The sequence below is a fragment of the Lichenostomus cassidix genome, chromosome 12 (assembly GCF_008360975.1).
Source record: "Lichenostomus cassidix isolate B80296 chromosome 12, HeHo_3.0, whole genome shotgun sequence".
Classification (NCBI taxonomy): Eukaryota; Metazoa; Chordata; class Aves; order Passeriformes; family Meliphagidae; genus Lichenostomus; species Lichenostomus cassidix.
The window spans coordinates 8,096,914-8,114,100 of NC_139493.1; the positions used below are offsets into that span (position 1 = coordinate 8,096,914).

General features: G+C 43.4%; 1 long non-coding RNA gene across 1 annotated transcript; it reads right to left on the bottom strand.

Annotated features, from left to right (window-relative positions):
* Positions 1-1,600: 1,600 nt before the first annotated feature.
* Positions 1,601-5,798, bottom strand: LOC146431599 (uncharacterized). The gene is made up of 3 exons (XR_014854705.1): positions 5,636-5,798; positions 3,960-4,123; positions 1,601-2,665 (listed from the first exon to the last, which is right to left on the bottom strand). It is a non-coding gene; the product is annotated as an uncharacterized LOC146431599 (long non-coding RNA).
* Positions 5,799-17,187: the final 11,389 nt, after the last annotated feature.

Sequence of the window (17,187 nt, forward strand, 5' to 3'; positions counted from 1 at the left end):
GCTGAGGATGCTCCAGCAGCCACACAGAATCTTAATAAGATCTACTTACATTTATATTCTCCATTTCAGACCGGCTGGCTCAGTTTCCTTAGCCACAGCCTCACAAAAGGAGCTGAGTACACTGTTCTATTTTTTGTGGGATTTTTAATTATTTTAGCATTGTCTCTGAATTTTCTATCAGCCATCTGCAAAGTGTGGCAAGATGTATGTAATCTTCTATGGCACATGTTGTACTTTCTCCCTTATTATCAGATGGGAAAGAAAACCAAAGTTAAGGAAGATTAAGGTCAGCGTACTCTCAACATCCAATCGCTGTATAATCCACTGCGTTATCGCCAGGGAAGATTATCAGCCTTGATAGGAGCCACTCTTTGAGCCATTCAGCTCTGCTGAGGCCCACTTCTCTGACAGAATGGTATTTCTGTTTGATCTGAGAAATCGCACATAAATTTTCCACATCCCACTGATGTGCAGCAAGTGACTGTGCAGGACATGGACAAGGCACAGCTGTGCTCTGTGCTGCCCTGGGCCAGGGCAGAAGGGATGCCAGTGCTGCCCCAGTGGCCATTTGGAGACAGTCTCTGCCCTCCCAAACTGCTAAAACACCTCAAAGATGAAAGAGAGAGAAGAAGCTGCACTGACCCAGGGGCTTTCTACCAGCCAGGAAGGTGCTGCTAGGCACGTCACAAGGCAGAAATCCCGTGCTGTTTCTTGCAAAGGGCTCACAGGCATGACTTTTTTGATGTTAAATGGTCCAAAGAATTATTTGGGGAGGGTGAGGCACAAAACGCAGAGCGCTTGGGATGAGTGACTCCATGCCCTGCCTCCCCTCTCCCAGCAGAGATGTGTGACATTCCAAAAAATACCCTGAAACGCATTATCTCCTAGCAGCAGCGATGAATCTCTCTCTAGTAGGACTATAACTCAGCAGACACACTTCATCTAGCAGAGTTCAGTAAGGCTGGGCCCCACACTGCTTCTGAGCAGCACCACATTGACCTGTTAATGGTCTCGGCGTGTCTCAGTGTGACGGGTGGAGAGCAGAGACAGGACCCAGCAGATGCTGGGCTCTGCCACATTTTGCATGGCTTAAACGCCTCCATGGCCCACAAGCAACCAGAATATCCCAGATTTCAGCATAATTTCCCTCTGTTTGTAGTTAGTGTGTAGAAGTATCTTCAAACTACCTTAACTCACCGTTTGTTATGCACTCCCAACAAACTGATGACTGTTGCTCTTCAGGAGTTGTTTCTTAGCAACAAAAAGGCTCATCAGCTCCGAGGAGTCCCTCCAACTCCCCACTGCAAGTTCATGTGGGATGACAAAGGAAGGCAAGATAGAAGAGCAGCTGCTGACCCTGGGCAGGCAGCATTCAGCTCCAGGAAACTCCCTCTCAATTATCACATTGTGCACAAATGAATGGGGGATCTTCCGCTCGGGTGCCTGGAGGGGACAGAGGAACAGGCATGACCTCTTTCCCACAGGAAGATCCACCATGTGCTCCAGGAGCCAAGGTCTCATTGCATCCCTCAGCCTCAGAATCTGCTCCTTAAAACTTCCTGCAGGCCAGCAGCAGGCAATGACTGCAGTTCAGCCGGTAGAAAAATGCCAATTTTTGCAAATTACAAAAACTTGTAATTCAGTCAGAGGTACGAAATCAACACCTTAATTTGCTCATGGGGCTTTTCAATCACTTGCAAGTTACTTGTGTCACACTTACCTGTTTAATAGTCCAAATTCCACATCTCCTTTTCATGGAATTCCACTTAATTTTTTTTGTTTCAATGACTTGAGATTGCAATCCTCATCTTCTGTGTCCATATCTTAAATATAGTGGATAACAAATGGGGCAGGAATGGAAAACTCAAAATTGATTTATCTGGAACTGTGCAAATGAGCAACCAAAGCTAATACTGCAGAAGGAATCAAAATAAACAATTACAGCAAGCTACAAGCAAATGTGGGATAAAAATTCATAAAATACTTCCACTGTTGGAAAACACAAGGCAAATAATCCAAACACATCAAAATGCTTCATTTTCAAAAAGTCAAAATATTTCATTTTGGCATCATCCAAATGAAGCTTGTAGCTTTTTCTCTCCAAAGCCTTTGTGGTATGTAATTCAGTTTTAAATGGAAGAATGCAAGGGGGGTTTTTAAGGGTCAGATTGCATACAAAGTAGCTACAGCTACTGGTTAATTCAGAAATTATTCAAAAATTGCAACCATGGTTATCCTCTTAGAAAAGTGAGGATAACTGGGGAGAGATGGGATCCACCTCACAAAATGAGGCAAGAAGAAGCCAATATCCTGCTGAGGAGGGCAGTCAGTGATATCCACAGGGACTGCATACTGAAGCCCACAGGAGAGCAGGAGGACTGATAGGGAGGAAGCAGGTGAGCACAGGGCAAGGGGGAGACCCTGACAAGGACCTGAGCTTCTAAATTGTATAAAAATCAATTAAAACCACAGATAACATTTTGCTACATTGCTTTCTTGGCAATAAATTACTGTAGCTGTCATGAGGAAGGCAAATGAGGATGATGGGAGGGGAGGCAGTGAAGTGACTGAAACAGAGGTTTTTCCCAGGAGCAGAAAAGATTAGGAGGGCTGAGAGGTTCTCACCATGGTCCTGCAAAAGTTCTGCTTTTTATTCTAGGGTTTCCTACAAGATAAGAGATTACCATTAATCCCATAGAACCTTTTGCATCTCTACCCAGAAAGCTGAAAGGAAGCAGTCAAGGCTGAGAGGTGTGCAGACCTCCCATGCAAACAGGACCTGTTGCAAGCAAGGTCCAGGATGGGTTTCTGCTGAGACATTCCTTAGCAGAGAGGGACCATCTCAGACCCAGTGTGGGAAACCTTCCCGGTGCCTAATTGACTTTCCAGCTAGGGTAAGGTCTTCATTCTGATATACTTTTAGTTATTTGCTTATATCTTTAGCACTGCTGTATCATATATAACTGTACTTTCACACTTGGGTAGCAGCAGGAATAGATCAGCAAGGCTTCTTGCATCTAATCTCAGGAGGAAAGGTTTTATTAAATCATTAAATAAAATCATCACATGGTCTGCCTTTACAAAATAATTTTTAAAAAAGCTCAGCTTTAGAACTGAAACACCAGTGGGAGAGAGTGGGAAAGCAGTCATGAGAACTGTCCCAAAGTAGCTGAAGTAGATGCTGCCTATCAGGGAGGAAACAGAGTATACAAATTCAAGACAAAAAGAGAGAAAAAGAAAAGCAAAAAGAAGATCCTTTTCTCACCTCTAACAAGACTCTAGAAACAGCACTAATCAATCCAAATGACACTTTAGTGTAGAGATCTATTATATTCCTCAATGATCATATGGCTTTATATGTTATAATTTGGTTCTGAATTATGGCCTACATCAATTATAATTGAACGCTGCTTCCCACTCTACAATCAGACTGTGATGAGAACAGAAAGGCAGTGGACATTAGAGGATTACTATCAGAACAACCTAATTTAATTAAGGAGGAGATTTATTAAAATGGTAACATTAACAGGTGTTTTATGAGACTAATAATTAATAAGGTTTTTGTAGAACATTTGTAAGAGAAACAGACAATATGCACTGGCAGCAGAACTCCCTGTAATGGGATAACAATAAAGCATTAGGAACTGTAGATAAGATATTATGATAATAATCTGATACTGTAAATTATGGTTTGAAGAGGATTAAATATCATTACTGCAAATTAGTATTTATTTTAACTCCAGCAGGCCTTTGCACACTGCCTGGAGGAAAGGTGGGCTGCAGACAAGCTCTCCAGCATGGACACCTGATGTTCTCCTGAATCCCAGTGCAGTGAGCTGGGATCTGCCAACACAGCAATAACACTGCCAGTGCATACCTAAGAAACCACACTGGGGCTACGAGGGAGGATTTCTTGACAGGGAAATTCAGCAATGCATTTATGACCTTTCTGAAGTTACCTTCAAGCACAGGACCCAGGCAGTCCCAAGCTGCTTCCCAAGCTGCAGGCTCAGATGTGGCCCCACGGGCAGAGGTGTCCCCTGGGGCTCCAGCTCTCTCCCAGCACACAGGACAGCCAAGCATAGGAATGGCAGTGCTGCTTTCTCCCTTCCCATCGCAAAACCTGCAGGCACAGCAAGAGGTGAATCTCACGAGCATGAGGAGGAAAAGGGGGGAGTGGGGGAGAAAAGCAAGAGGGAAGAGTGTGCTTTCACAGCAGGGAGCAGAACCCCAGCTCACTAAGGAGCAGAGAGAAAACAGCCTGAGGATCTTTTCTGGAAATGAAGGCTGAGGGGTTTTGCCAGGGTTACTTAGCAATTTACAGCTCGTGTTAACACCTGGCCCTTTCTTAGCTCTAGGCTTAAGAAAGTTTTATCCCAGCCCTGGTCCCAGTGGCCCCCAGGTAGGAGGGGGGAGAAAGCTGCAGAGCACAGAGTGCTTTCTCTAAACAGCTCCAATCCCTGACACAGTGATGGAAGAGGATATTAGCAGTGGGAAATTTTTTCAAGGCCAGTACTTTAATGAGCTCCTAAATAATGACTTTATCTTAGAGGCACACTCAATATTCGTTCAGCATCGCACAAGAACAAAACCACTGCCTGACTTCAGCTGACAGAAAACAAGTCCAGAGGAAACAGCCCTCCACTTTGGGAAGCAGTGATGGGACAGGGCACTCCTCCCTCACTGAGCCCAGGGTGAGAGACTTCCCTGGTGTGGTAGAAGGTGGAATGGGCTGTGCCCCTCCGTTTGCTGAGCCTGTGGCACTGCTCACTCCACTGCCACCCCCCCTGCAGCCATGCAAAGATGCCCATGTTCCTGCACAGCTCAAGGGGATGTTCGTGCCACTCAGTCAAGGTCTGAGCTGTGTTTTTTCCACTCTTAATTGGTATCTGATATCAACAACAAGCACAGTTTGCAGAGCAATGAAACTGCCAGTTAGTGTCCAAGCAGGTGTTACTTTCCCTCTTGGGGGCAGAGATGCTGAGTTTGGACCAGACCTCAGCTTCTTGTTTGCTCAGGGGAGGGTTTGATTTGCTTTTTAATCAGGCTGAGCCAAGGGAGAAGGCCTTTGGCTTTGCCCCTAGCTCCCAGTCGAGCAAAGGCTTTGTCAGTCTTCTTTCACAAATGGCCACAAATGTATTTGGGTTATTTCCAACACACCCATTGATCAGTTTTGCTTCTGTGAATCATTCGGGTTAGCACATCTCAGCTGGGACAGTTTTGATCAAACTTTCACTATTTTTTTGTTTCCAAGTTGTGGACCACAAACATCTTGAAGATTTATGCCTACCCCAATATGAAATATTGTCTCTGCCAGACCTTGGGGATCTCCTGCAGGAGACTATTTCCATTACAATTTTCCCAGTCCAAAAACAGACTCTGGGCACATCATTTATATGGTTCTGGGACACTTATGAGAGCAGATTGGTAACTAACCTGTCTTGACAGAGAAACCAACCAGCAGCCTCTGGAGCTCCCATAGATCTACTTTCAAGTTTTATTTCATTTTTAGCAGTCTCCTATTTTTGTGCATGCCCACAGGAAGCAGCAACCCAAGTCAGAGTGCTGGGAATACCTTGCTTCCCTCAGCAAGTGCCTCATGGGCAGCAGAGACTGAGTGAGACATGCCTCTCACCAGTGCAGTGTTGCAGACCTTGGAGGTTCACAGCAAGTGACAAAATCTCCATCCCATTTTCCACGGGCAAGCAAGGACTCCCAGGTATTTTGAAGGACTCATGTCCAGCTCCCACTTCACCAACTGTCTCTGTGAATCCAAACCTCATGAGGTCCTTTAAAATTCCCACGTGTAAGAGGCACACTTTTTGTGAGTATTAATTAGCCAAATGCCTTCAATTTGGCTAACAGGAATGCTCTTTTCATTTGCTTTGTATCATGGATTACGTGAAGAATAGGCTGGGGCTTGTTTGAACAGACAGCAGCTCTGTTTCCCACACAAATAACCTGTTCCCAAATACTCATAACTGCTTTCAAAGGCTGCACCCAGCAGTGCCAACAGCAGGTATCCTGTTGGCTTCACAGGCATAGTGCAGGGCTGGGAGAAATTCAGATGACATATTTCAAAAGGGGAAAAGGTGCTCAGTCTATTTCCCCCATCCAAGGGAGTTCCCCTGAGCCAGTTAGTGCAAAATTTTTGCAAAAGCAAAGCCTGCTTTCTTCCCTGGTATGAATATTTAAATTACTTCTATGGGATGCCAATGTCAGTCACTGAGTTTTAATATTACCACGGCAACATTACAGGAGAATGAGTGCTGAATCAATAAAAAAATTAAGGAAATACAGTTTTTATTACAGAGTGATATTTGGAATTGATCCCTCAGGCTTTCCAGTCACCTCAGTTTTGTTTTATATGCCCATGGATGGAACGTTGTTCAAAGCAGTTTGAATGCAGGAACCAATCAGTCGTAATCTAATTTTAAATGGACCACAAGCAAGCTGAGAAAATAAAGACAGGCAGGGGCATCATGTTGACAGATGTGCCCATGGTATATTGGAACTCTGCTCTGCCTAACTAGGAGAAATACTCTCTGAAATTGCTTTATCTATGTATAATGCCAATAACAAGAACAATAGGGGGTAAACTTGGTTTCTGCAGGGACATGAAGAATAAATTGATAGAAAAAAATGTGAAAAGAAAAAATAATGTCATCTCTTCTTGGCTTCACTTGTAAAATGCTAAACTAACAGCCAGCAAGCATAGAATAAGCAGCATGGATGTTTTACTTGCTCAAGTTAACAAGAATTTCTCTCTGAGGCCAAAATACAATTGTTCCTCCATCTCCTCAAGTGCAGGGGCTATGACTTGCCTTGAGGAATTGTGGAGGAACAAAGAGATTGTGATAACCAGCAGGTAGTTACACACAGCACTGTGTGCAGCTTTCTGCAACTTCACCTCACGCTGCAGCACTAATTAATTTCGGCTGCTTTCACCTGCTATTTGCAATTATGATTTCCTCTCTCATTTCTACCTCTTTGAGCTCTTACAGCTGACCCATCCCTCCCCTGCTCAGTCCAGCCTGCAGAGCTCCATGGGGCAGGTCAATCATTGCCTCCTGGCTGCTCCCAGGGCAGTGGGACAGCAGCCCTGAGCTGCCAGCTCTGCTCCCACAGCCAAAACCTGACCCCTCTGAACCCCCACATCCTCAGTCTCAGCTTAATGTTTGAAGCTTCAGCCTCTGCTCATTCCTCCAGGAGGGCTGATGGTCTCTGGGATGTCCATCTTCCACCTGCCAACCCATGAGGGTGATTTGCCCACATATCAGATATCAGCTAAATTTGAGCTAATTCAGATGGATTACCCAGGTAATTTATTTATCCGGATAATCCAGCCAATTTCAGCTGCTGGCCCTTCCTGAGTCAGCAGCTTTCATTGGTCCTTTACTGAATTTGCACCTTTTATGTCTTTATCACCCGTGGCTGTAATTCCTACTCTGTTCTGACTCAAACAGCTGTATTTGCTTGCTAAACACAAAGAAAACAGAATTAGATGCTTGTCTTTAAATTTAAGACTCAGTTACTATAGGACCCTACCGTGGTGCATTAAGAGGTGTCCCTCTGAGACCCCTCCAGACCTACAGAAATACATCTGCCATGGAAAGAGGAAGAACTTACATTACCACAGGGGCTCAGCTTCAGGAAACACTTTTGAAACTGATAGCTTTCCAACAGGAAAAAAAATATAGCAGTTGCATGAGGTGGTTCAGCAGTCAATCTCCCTGGATAAAAAAATAGATGAAGAGAACAAATCACCGACCGAAATATTCATCATGGATTCACCACTAGTAATTATGGCCACATTTCATTCTGCTCTGCAGATACCAGCTTGACCATTAATGCAGACTGCTGGTACTCTAGAAAACCAACAAAGCAAAATAGAAACTGAAAATGCTTTTCAGGCAAATAAACTCTGAGGGAATAATAATCAGGAGGCAAGAAAATAAACAAAAAACCCTTTCAACCATGAAAGAAGGCTTCTTTAGTTAAAAAGGAAAATATCCAATTAAAATGAAAGCTGTAAAAATAATTTTAAAATTCAATTAAATAAGGAAAAGTCATGGCTATGGTCTCAAGATGCATATATCAGCAGCAAAGAAGAGCAGACAATACGAAAAGGAACCTAAAGGTATCAATGTAAATTCTAAAACTTGTAGAATATTAAAAATATGGAAATTTAATATAATAGCATGATATTAAACCCTAGCCAAGGTGCAAATGTCATAACAGTCGAGGATGGAGAAATTTTCAGACATCATGCAGGAAATGCAGAAATAAACAGAAAACATTTCTGTTCTGTATTTAAAATGGTGGAAAATTTGTTCATCTTTTACAGAAACATGGCAACAAGTTCTATTTCAACAGTAACAGATTTTAAATAGACATTGGAAGTAAACATTAAAGTATGAGATTGAATAATTTGCTTTGTAGACAATCAAAATCATTGACAAAGATCCCCCTGGAACTGCCACTTTTTTTTTTAATCATCTGCATTCAATGAGGAAGCCTCAAAGGAGCCTTAAGAAATTCAGGACCACCCCAATATTGAGCAGGTCTTACAGGGTGACCACAGCACTTACCAATCCTACACCCACAGGTTGTGTTCTCATCCCTACCTCTCCCCAGATCCATGGGAAAAGGCACTGCAACATTATTTCTTGGCTTTGAAAACTCTTTGCTGTCAATTTGTTTGGTTTCCCTGTTCTCCAGCCCACCTTGGAGAATTCTATTTGTTAAACTGATCCTACCTGAGAGACTGTGAATAGATTTTGATGGAAATTGTCTGTCACGTTTAAACCTCAGAGTCCTTGGGCTGGCCAGAAACAAATATAATTAGTGGCAGTAAAAAAAATTTTGCACTGCCCTGACTCAATGCAAAATGCACTTCAAGCAAACTTGCCAAACAACTGCCTTCACTTAGCTTTCCTGCCCACTCTGTACAGCAGATGCTCTGCGGAGGAAAAGCTGTATCACCTTCACCCAGAGTCCAAGTTTGACTTTTCTCCACATTTGCCCTCTTGCTTAAGTTATGCCAACCCATCTGCAGGCGAATCTAATCCTCTCGTTAGCCAGCAACTGGTAGCTCAGCTCTGCTCTGCTGTGCTTCGCATTACACAGATCAGCCAAGTATTGATGCAACATCACTGAGGAGAATCTAGATTTTTTTTTTTTTCCCTGTGCTTTCTTCTTTGGAAACTTAAAATACATGCTGGAAATAATTTCAAGGGCTGCTGAGCATTGCCACTGGGGGAATGCAAGGGGCTTTCAATACTAAGACTAAAAGACAGTTGGAAATTTGCAAGCAGTTGCCTTTGAAATTAGATTTTGAGGCTAAATTCAAAGAAGCTCGTGTAGCTTTTCCCAATCCCTCAAATACACAGAGAGCTTCTGGCAGAAGGTAACAAAAGCTCTTCCCTCTTGCTGGGTCCAGCCCACTGGGTCTCAACGCAGAGCCTTGGCCCAGCTGACCATCTCTGTGTGGGGCCAGCAGCAGCACCAGCCAGGGGAGGCAAAATCTCCTCTGCAAACTCACAGCAGTGATAGCAGAGCCATTCCAAGAGCAAGGTGCAGTTCAGCCCATGTTTGCTCCATGTGCAAACCAAACTCCAAATTTCTTCCAAGCCAACTCACCAGCAGAGGCAGGATGGTGAGGGCTCACCTAGGACATCTCCATCCCACCAGGTCCTGGATCACCAGAGACAACCTCCAGGCACCAGATGCTGGTGCAGATTTTGTGGTGTTATTTGCCCTCCCTGTTTCAAAAGCTCCAAAGGAAGCCAGACCTGTGTCTGTTACACCCTTTTAATGATTAATCCTTTCACAAAGCATTGACGCTCAAACTAGGCAATGTAGACCAAAAATATTATACATGCAACACTACAGCAGGAAAAAAACCCAAGAAACTTGCTTTCGTATAACAGAGTTTTACATTACAAATTTCCACATTTCATCTTCCTGTAATGTGAACATAGTCACATTTGCTTCCATGCCTTCTCCACTTCCATGCAATGAGTGAAGGACATGTGCCAAGTCATCCTCATGGAGAGGTCACTTAATTTTGGTTTGTAATGCCTAATCTCCTGCAATCTCCATAATTATCAATCAATACATAAATAGCAAAATTAAGCCCCATTATTGTAATTTACCACAAAATTAAATGTATTAATTAAACATGGGAAAAGTGCTGATGTCTGCCAAATTGTTATCTCCAGCAGATAAAAACAAATTGAGGAATGATATGCAGACAGGAGAAGAAAATTAGCTTTCCATCCAGCAATGCAGTGAACTATTGCAAGGAAGACTGTAAATAACAATCAGTGGGCCAGACTTCTGCATCTGAACACTGGGACTAGACAAACACATTCTTTGTTATGGAGGAAAAAAACACTCTGAAACAATCCCCTTGTTTTTGTTTTTGCAGAACAGAAGAGGCCCTGGGGACTGGTTACAACAGGCTTCAGCAAGAATGGTTCTTTCAAACTCTGATTTGCAGAAGGACTGCTGCTCTGTAATTATCATGAATGGTTTTCGCTAAACATCTCAGAGAAACAAAAGAGGGTGCAAACACTTGGAGACAAGTTGTGGCCATTGGAAGTTTTTGCAGGTGGCTGAATAATAGCAGGGAGAGAGACTTTCCAGGAGTCATGGTTGGAAAAATAGGGGGAAATTGAATCAGAGCATTGAAGAATTTCAAAACTTCAGCATCTTCTCCTGTCCTAATGAAGATGCATCAACAAGCTGGTTGTGAAGTTACAGTCGTAAGACAAATGCATCACTGCAAGCAGTGTTTGAAAGACACTTGCAATTACAGCTGCTCTGGAACAATGAAATATATACTGTTCCTTAAATAAACTGAAAAAATGATAACCTCTTTTAACTGTCGGGGTGTAGTAGAGAGATCTTCATATCTTCCTTAATGAGATTTTTATTGCCAGTGTAAATTTGTCTTGAACTGAATTTTTGTCTTGGGAACTCTGAATTATGTTATACCAAGTTGTTCCTGGTAAGCATGCAGGCTTGCACACATTTTTTGCTGTGAAAATGGCTCCTTCTGGCAAACTGAAAGCAATTGAAGCTTAATTTAATTAGCTGCCTTCTGTAAATATGCCATTATTCTTCTAGCTCAACGCTGGAGTTATATTTACAAAGGGAACAGATAGCAATAATTATTTTGGGCTGTAGTTAGTCAGTATTAGTTAATGCCTGAGAGTAATTGAGAGGAAATTAAGACAAGTGTAGTCTTTGGAGGGGAAAAAAAAACGTATATATCAGTCTACAGCAGTATAGACAGTGCACCTGTGTGTTCCTTCTTGGGCTGGAATACAGAGAAAGTTTTGGCTAAAAAAAGCAAACATTTACTCTGTGCTCTGGAACCAGAGAAGGGTAATTTACATTTTCAGTCATTCAAAATTTGGTGAAGGTTTGAAACCACTCTTACCAACCTTCTCTGAGTTTCTATTTGCTTCTGAAGCTACATCCCCATGATCAGCCACTGCTGTATTCTGTTTACTGAAGAAAAGAGCTCAGAGCCAAGCAGCTCAGAGAGCTGCAGAGGATCCACAGCTGGAGGGGCACAGGCTGCTTGGAAAGGTTTTGCAGATGCTGTTCAAGAATCCTTACATGGCTCAAGACAGGGGGAACCTCTTTCAAGGATATTTTCCAGCATCTCTGAAATGAGCTAATACTTTCCAGTGCCCACATTAATAGGATTCTTCAAACTAAGCAACTGCCCCATAGCCCTTTTCATCAGTCTGGATCTGTTATTCAAATTAACCCCCAGAACATATTAGTTTAATTGCATCACTATGTAGATGCTTCTATTTAAAATTAAAGAGGCCTTAATTCAATTTACCTTAATCCACTTTCAAAGTAAATTATAGCAAATGAAGAGCTTGCTAATTCTGAATGATTGTTCACACTCAGGTTAAATGCAGTTTAACTAACTCTCTTTAAATATATGCATCTACTTAATTTTCATTACTTCCTCTTTATGTCACCACAACACATTCCCTTTCTTTAGGCTTGCAAGTGTCAAACTATACATGCCATACTAAAAAATAATTATTCAGATATTGCATTCCTTTTTGTGGCAAAAACTGTTGAATAAATTTATGGGAACTTTTTTTTTCACATGGGTTAACAAATTGGGCCCACTGTTTCCATGCTGGAAGGAGTTGTTAATGCAAGTTGCAGGGTAAGGATGGCTTTGTGATTAGCCTATTGCACTGAGCAAGAGAAGACAGTGTTTTGAGATTCACATTTCCAACAAAAGCTCTCCCTGTCATAGCGGACAGCCCCAGTGGGTATGTGAGAGCTGAGGAACGTGCCCAGGCCATCAACATCATCCTCACTGGGATCTTGCACTGACAGCTGCTGTGCTAAATGGCTCCTGGCTCCAGGGCTCACTCACTCGCTGTGCTGCCTAGCATGATGGAGAAACTCCCTCCTGCTCCTCAGTTTGCTCTAAGGCAGGGCAGGAAACACTTCATTTCACCTGCTGAACACCCATGCAGTTTGTGGGCTCAGGGCTCACAGCACCCTGCTCCCTAACGCACAGCTGTCCACAGCCCTCCTTGAAACTCACCTTGAAATCAGGGGTTTCTCCCTGCACCTCATGGTTGGCTAATCAGCAACTCTGTAAGAAAATCCATAAAGCCACCTCCTCTCAGGGGGAAAGTTAGTGGGGTTTGAGTGGCAAGACACTGACAAGCCAGAAAGTACCCAAACTCCACCAGTGCTACTGACTCCTGCACTATTTCCATGCCACACAGAGCTCCACAGCAAATCAGAGGACCCCAGGGTACCTATTCAACAGGTAACAAATTCAGACATTATGCAAATGAAATGCTAAAACTGTTCTTTTGTTCCTCCGAGGTATTAGTACTACTAATGCAAGGTGCACAAACTTCATAATCAAGTAAAATATTATCCTGTGGCACTTGCAAAGTGAGGCGCACAAACTTCATAATCAAGTAAAATATTATCCTGTGGTACTTGCAAAGTGCCAGAAGTTTATTGACTTCTGTGTGTCTGGGAGACCAGCAATACTCATAGAGTTTTAGATGTCCTTTAGCCAAAGTTCAGACGAAAAATGTTTTCATAATTTAAAATTCTGTTGCAAGGTGGGATAGGAAATGGCAGGCACCTGGCATGCAGCTACTTAGAAATGAAGAGTTAGTACAATAACAATAAAAAAAGATCTAGTGTATCTGAGCACACATGGTTTCTCCTTTGTGTAACTTATGATTTCAGAGCACCCTGCCAAAGCTAAGCTGAACTATGAATACCAACTATTTTAGTCTTCAAGAGTTATAGTGCAGGAAATTCACATCTCTGTATTCTTTCCCGTAGCTGTCACTCAGGCTGCTCCTTGTGAAAGACCTGAATTCAAAAGGCAGCTTTGGACATTAATTTGACAGCAGATGGATCAGATAGATTGGCCCCCCATCTTAGCAGCACAAAGCTGGAATACATTGCTGCCATGCATGCTGAATTGCTGCAGTGCCTGACTGCACAACTTTGCCCAGCATAGTGGCACCACTGCTCCATGGGCTGGGGATCCATGGGTCTATGACAGGCTACTGCAGACCCACAGGCTCTAACGGGCAGATTCATTCTGATGGGCACGACAGCAGAGCCAGGGGAAACCAGGGAGAAGCACTGCTTTCACATAAGCCCACATCAGACTACAGAGAACTGCTCTGAACCAAGCCTCATCTGCTCTCATGGCTTCCAACTGCTGGTCAAGTTCATAAAATATCCAAGACAGACACTCAGAGAAACATACTCTGATTGGACCATTTTGCACAGAAAATACATCCATCACACCCAGAATTCCACTAATTTAAGTTCTTTTCCTGTACCCAGTTTCAAACAGAGCACTCAATAATGAAATTGAGGCTAGGGCTATACTCAGCAAAGCAGCTCTGAGCAAGTGTCATCAACACTGACCCAAGCACACACAATGTCAAAACGCTCCAGTCCACCAGGCATATTTGGAACTTTGGCTCTAACATCAGCAAAACCCTGTCGAGAGCAGGGGTAAGATATTGTAGCACTGGGACAGGAGATGCAGAGACAGGCCCCGAGTGCAGGAGGAGGAAGGCAGTCAAGTCATTCCAGATGTGCAGCGTGTGCTCAGACTGGGTGAGGCTCTTAGGGGGAGCCAGTGCTAAAGAATGGAGCTCTGGATCCAAATGAGACCCCTGAAGATGGCTTTCAAAGTCAGAAGCATTGGCCTGATGGAAAGGCAAAAAAGGGTTCAGAGCAGGCAGTGGGTTGAACCAGATGCAGCAGAAACATGAGCACAACCTCTGCCCAGAGCCTTGAAACAGCAGCAGCCAGAAATCCTTGGGAGTTGCTGGTTACTCATCCCAGGTCAGCAGTAGCTCTCCACAGGCAAGGCAACCACAAGAAATGCTTTTTTCTATACCTCAGCATAATTCCAAATGGAGCATTAAATATTTTTAACACAGGAATAAGCAGGAGTGGACTGTGAAGGACTCCTTGGGTAGTGAGTCTGGGCTTCTGCAGGACTCACCCTCATAATCTCATTCACACCCTGAGGATGTTCCTTTGAAAAGCCAGCTTTGGTTTATGCCTGATGCTCCTACTGAGCCATTGTCCCAGAATTGCCCTGACCAGACATGAAGGAGCTTCTAGCATCCTAAATTAATTCAGGACAAATCTATGCCTCTTTGTTCTCCTGCTAGTATTATCCTCAGCTGAAGCAGCTCTTCCCCACCCGCTTGGGCTTTTGCCCCTTGATGTGCTCACAGACAGAAAACGAATCCCTTCTCAGCTTTTGTTTTTCTCAGCTAAGGAGGTCAAACTGAAGTTTAAATCTATTTGTTAGCTAAAATTTTGTAGCAGTTCCCATTAGTTTTTAAAGGGAGTTGGAATTATGTGACAGGGACCACTGTTTTTTCCTGCTACAGGCATAAAACTAGAAATATAGACACCAGGCAAATGAAATGCACACAGGATGGTTAGCACAACTATCCAAAGCTCAATTCGACTGTTTACCTTGGGTAACCAGGTAGGGTGGTTGAAAAGAAGCCAAATTTAGCCCTCCTGAAATGGAGGGAAGCCTGCCAAACAGGCATACCTCGCTAATGTAAAATACCTGTGTTCAGAGGAAGCTATTTACATTCCTGTTAGGTCTGCTTTGCAGCTAAAAACTTATAATGCCTTTGAAATGCAGCAGAATCAGCATTGAACACTGGGTGTCTTGTACTCAGAGACAGACAAACTGACAGCAAGATGCTGTAGAGGGAGATCACAGCAGTGCAGTCTCAGAGGGGAAAATTAAGAGAAGTCCAAAGGAAATACCCTGCAGCAAGGAAGCCTGGAGGTGAGGAGGTGCACAGCCCCAGCAAGGCACAGTGTCCAGAGGCAATGGGAAGATGATGCTATTGCCCCACCAGGGAAGTTAAGAGAGAGACGAGAAAACCTACAAAGGGCTAGATTCCCTTCAGCCTGCAGGGGCCAAATACTGCCCTCTTTTATTCCAAACTTACCTGGGTGCAACAACCATTCTGACGAGCAGCAGGTCATTCAGGGCAGGCACAGCCATGAGTACATAATTGGAGCAGGGCTGTGCTTTGCGTGGCAGGAGAGCTGTCTCAGTAGCACAGATGAAAATATGCCATTAGACGTGTTACACCGCTCAGCACTGCCATATAGAAAAATATTTTTTGAGGATACAATTCACCTCAAAAAGAGCTGAGTGCATTTCTCTATCACAGCAAGGAAAAAAATATGGGTAGTTAGGTTTAAAGGAGAAGAAAGCATGTGCCCTGCATTCTGACCCTGGTTTTTGTTTATTGTTTGGATCCTACACCATATTTTTCTCGTTTTCTCCTTCAATTATTTATTAAGAAAAAAAGAGATGGAGAAGGGCTCTCTGTTCTTGTTTGTGCCAGCGTTCATGGCTGCTGCTGTGGGAATACTGCTAACAGCAGCTACTAGTGTTTTATTAAAAATAATAAAGTATATGGTTATCATAAAATAGCAATGTGATCAAAAGGATTATTCCGTTAAGCCCTTGTCTAAGTTTCAACTATAAATTAGAGCTCAGGTAAAAACAATCTACAGTAGAGTGTATAAAGTTTGGAAAATATAATGTATTTCTATACCAATTTTTCTGTTAATCAGGTACATATATTAGAAAGCACTCCCCTCACAGAAAATGGGACTCTCACATATATTTTTTTTTTATACCGAAGGTTTTATTCCGTATTTTATAGCTGCACAGGGGCCGATCAGCTCAACTCCATTGACTTTCATAGCGCCGCTCCGGATGCAGCCTCGCTCCCCCCGAACTGACACAAAGCCACCCCCGGCAGCATCCCTCAGCACAGCATCACTGCTCCATCTGCTGGGCTCCCGCACCAGGACAGGGACACGGTGGGGGCTGAAGGAACACTCAGTGTGAGCGACAAATCCGAGGCATATTGACATTGGCATTGGGGCTTTAAACCCGTCGAGCCAGGCACAGCAAAGTGTTTGCTTTCCCGAAACAAGAGGCTCCTTTCCCTTTTGCTGGGATGCAAACCACGGCTGCACAGACTGAAGGGACTGCAAACTCTCCCTTACACACATCGTCCTTCCCAACTCCTACACGGTGCCCCGTGAGTGCACACACCTTTGGGGATGCTCCCGAGGCACATTCCAGGTTCCCACAACTGCTGAGAATCACAACCCCTCTGCCACACCCCTGCTCTGAGCATCCCCTTTGGCTAAAGCATCGTTTCTTGGTGGCACATAAATCTTGTTTTTATTTTCAGCCCACAGCACCAATAGTTCTCAACTATTACTAGTGACTCTCTTCCACTGCCTGCTCTCTTTGATGGCTTCTCATATAAACACACAGTAAACTGTACAGTCAAAACAGACCTGAGGCACATCTAAACACATCTTCCAGCACTTTGTCTTCCAAATGCAGGAGGGAAGTATCTCTCCCTGCCCCCTACACACTCATACTCCTTCAGAAGCAAGTGTAAGTTAGATGAATAAGATGGTGTCTTTCCCCTGCAACATAACATGGCTTTGCATTGAAACAATCCGTTTAAAACCTCTTATTAAAAAAAAAAAAAGTCCTGGTCTTGATTATTATTCAGAGCATATTCAATGATTCAAGTAAAAAAAAAAGACATTTGCATTTAACTTCTCTTT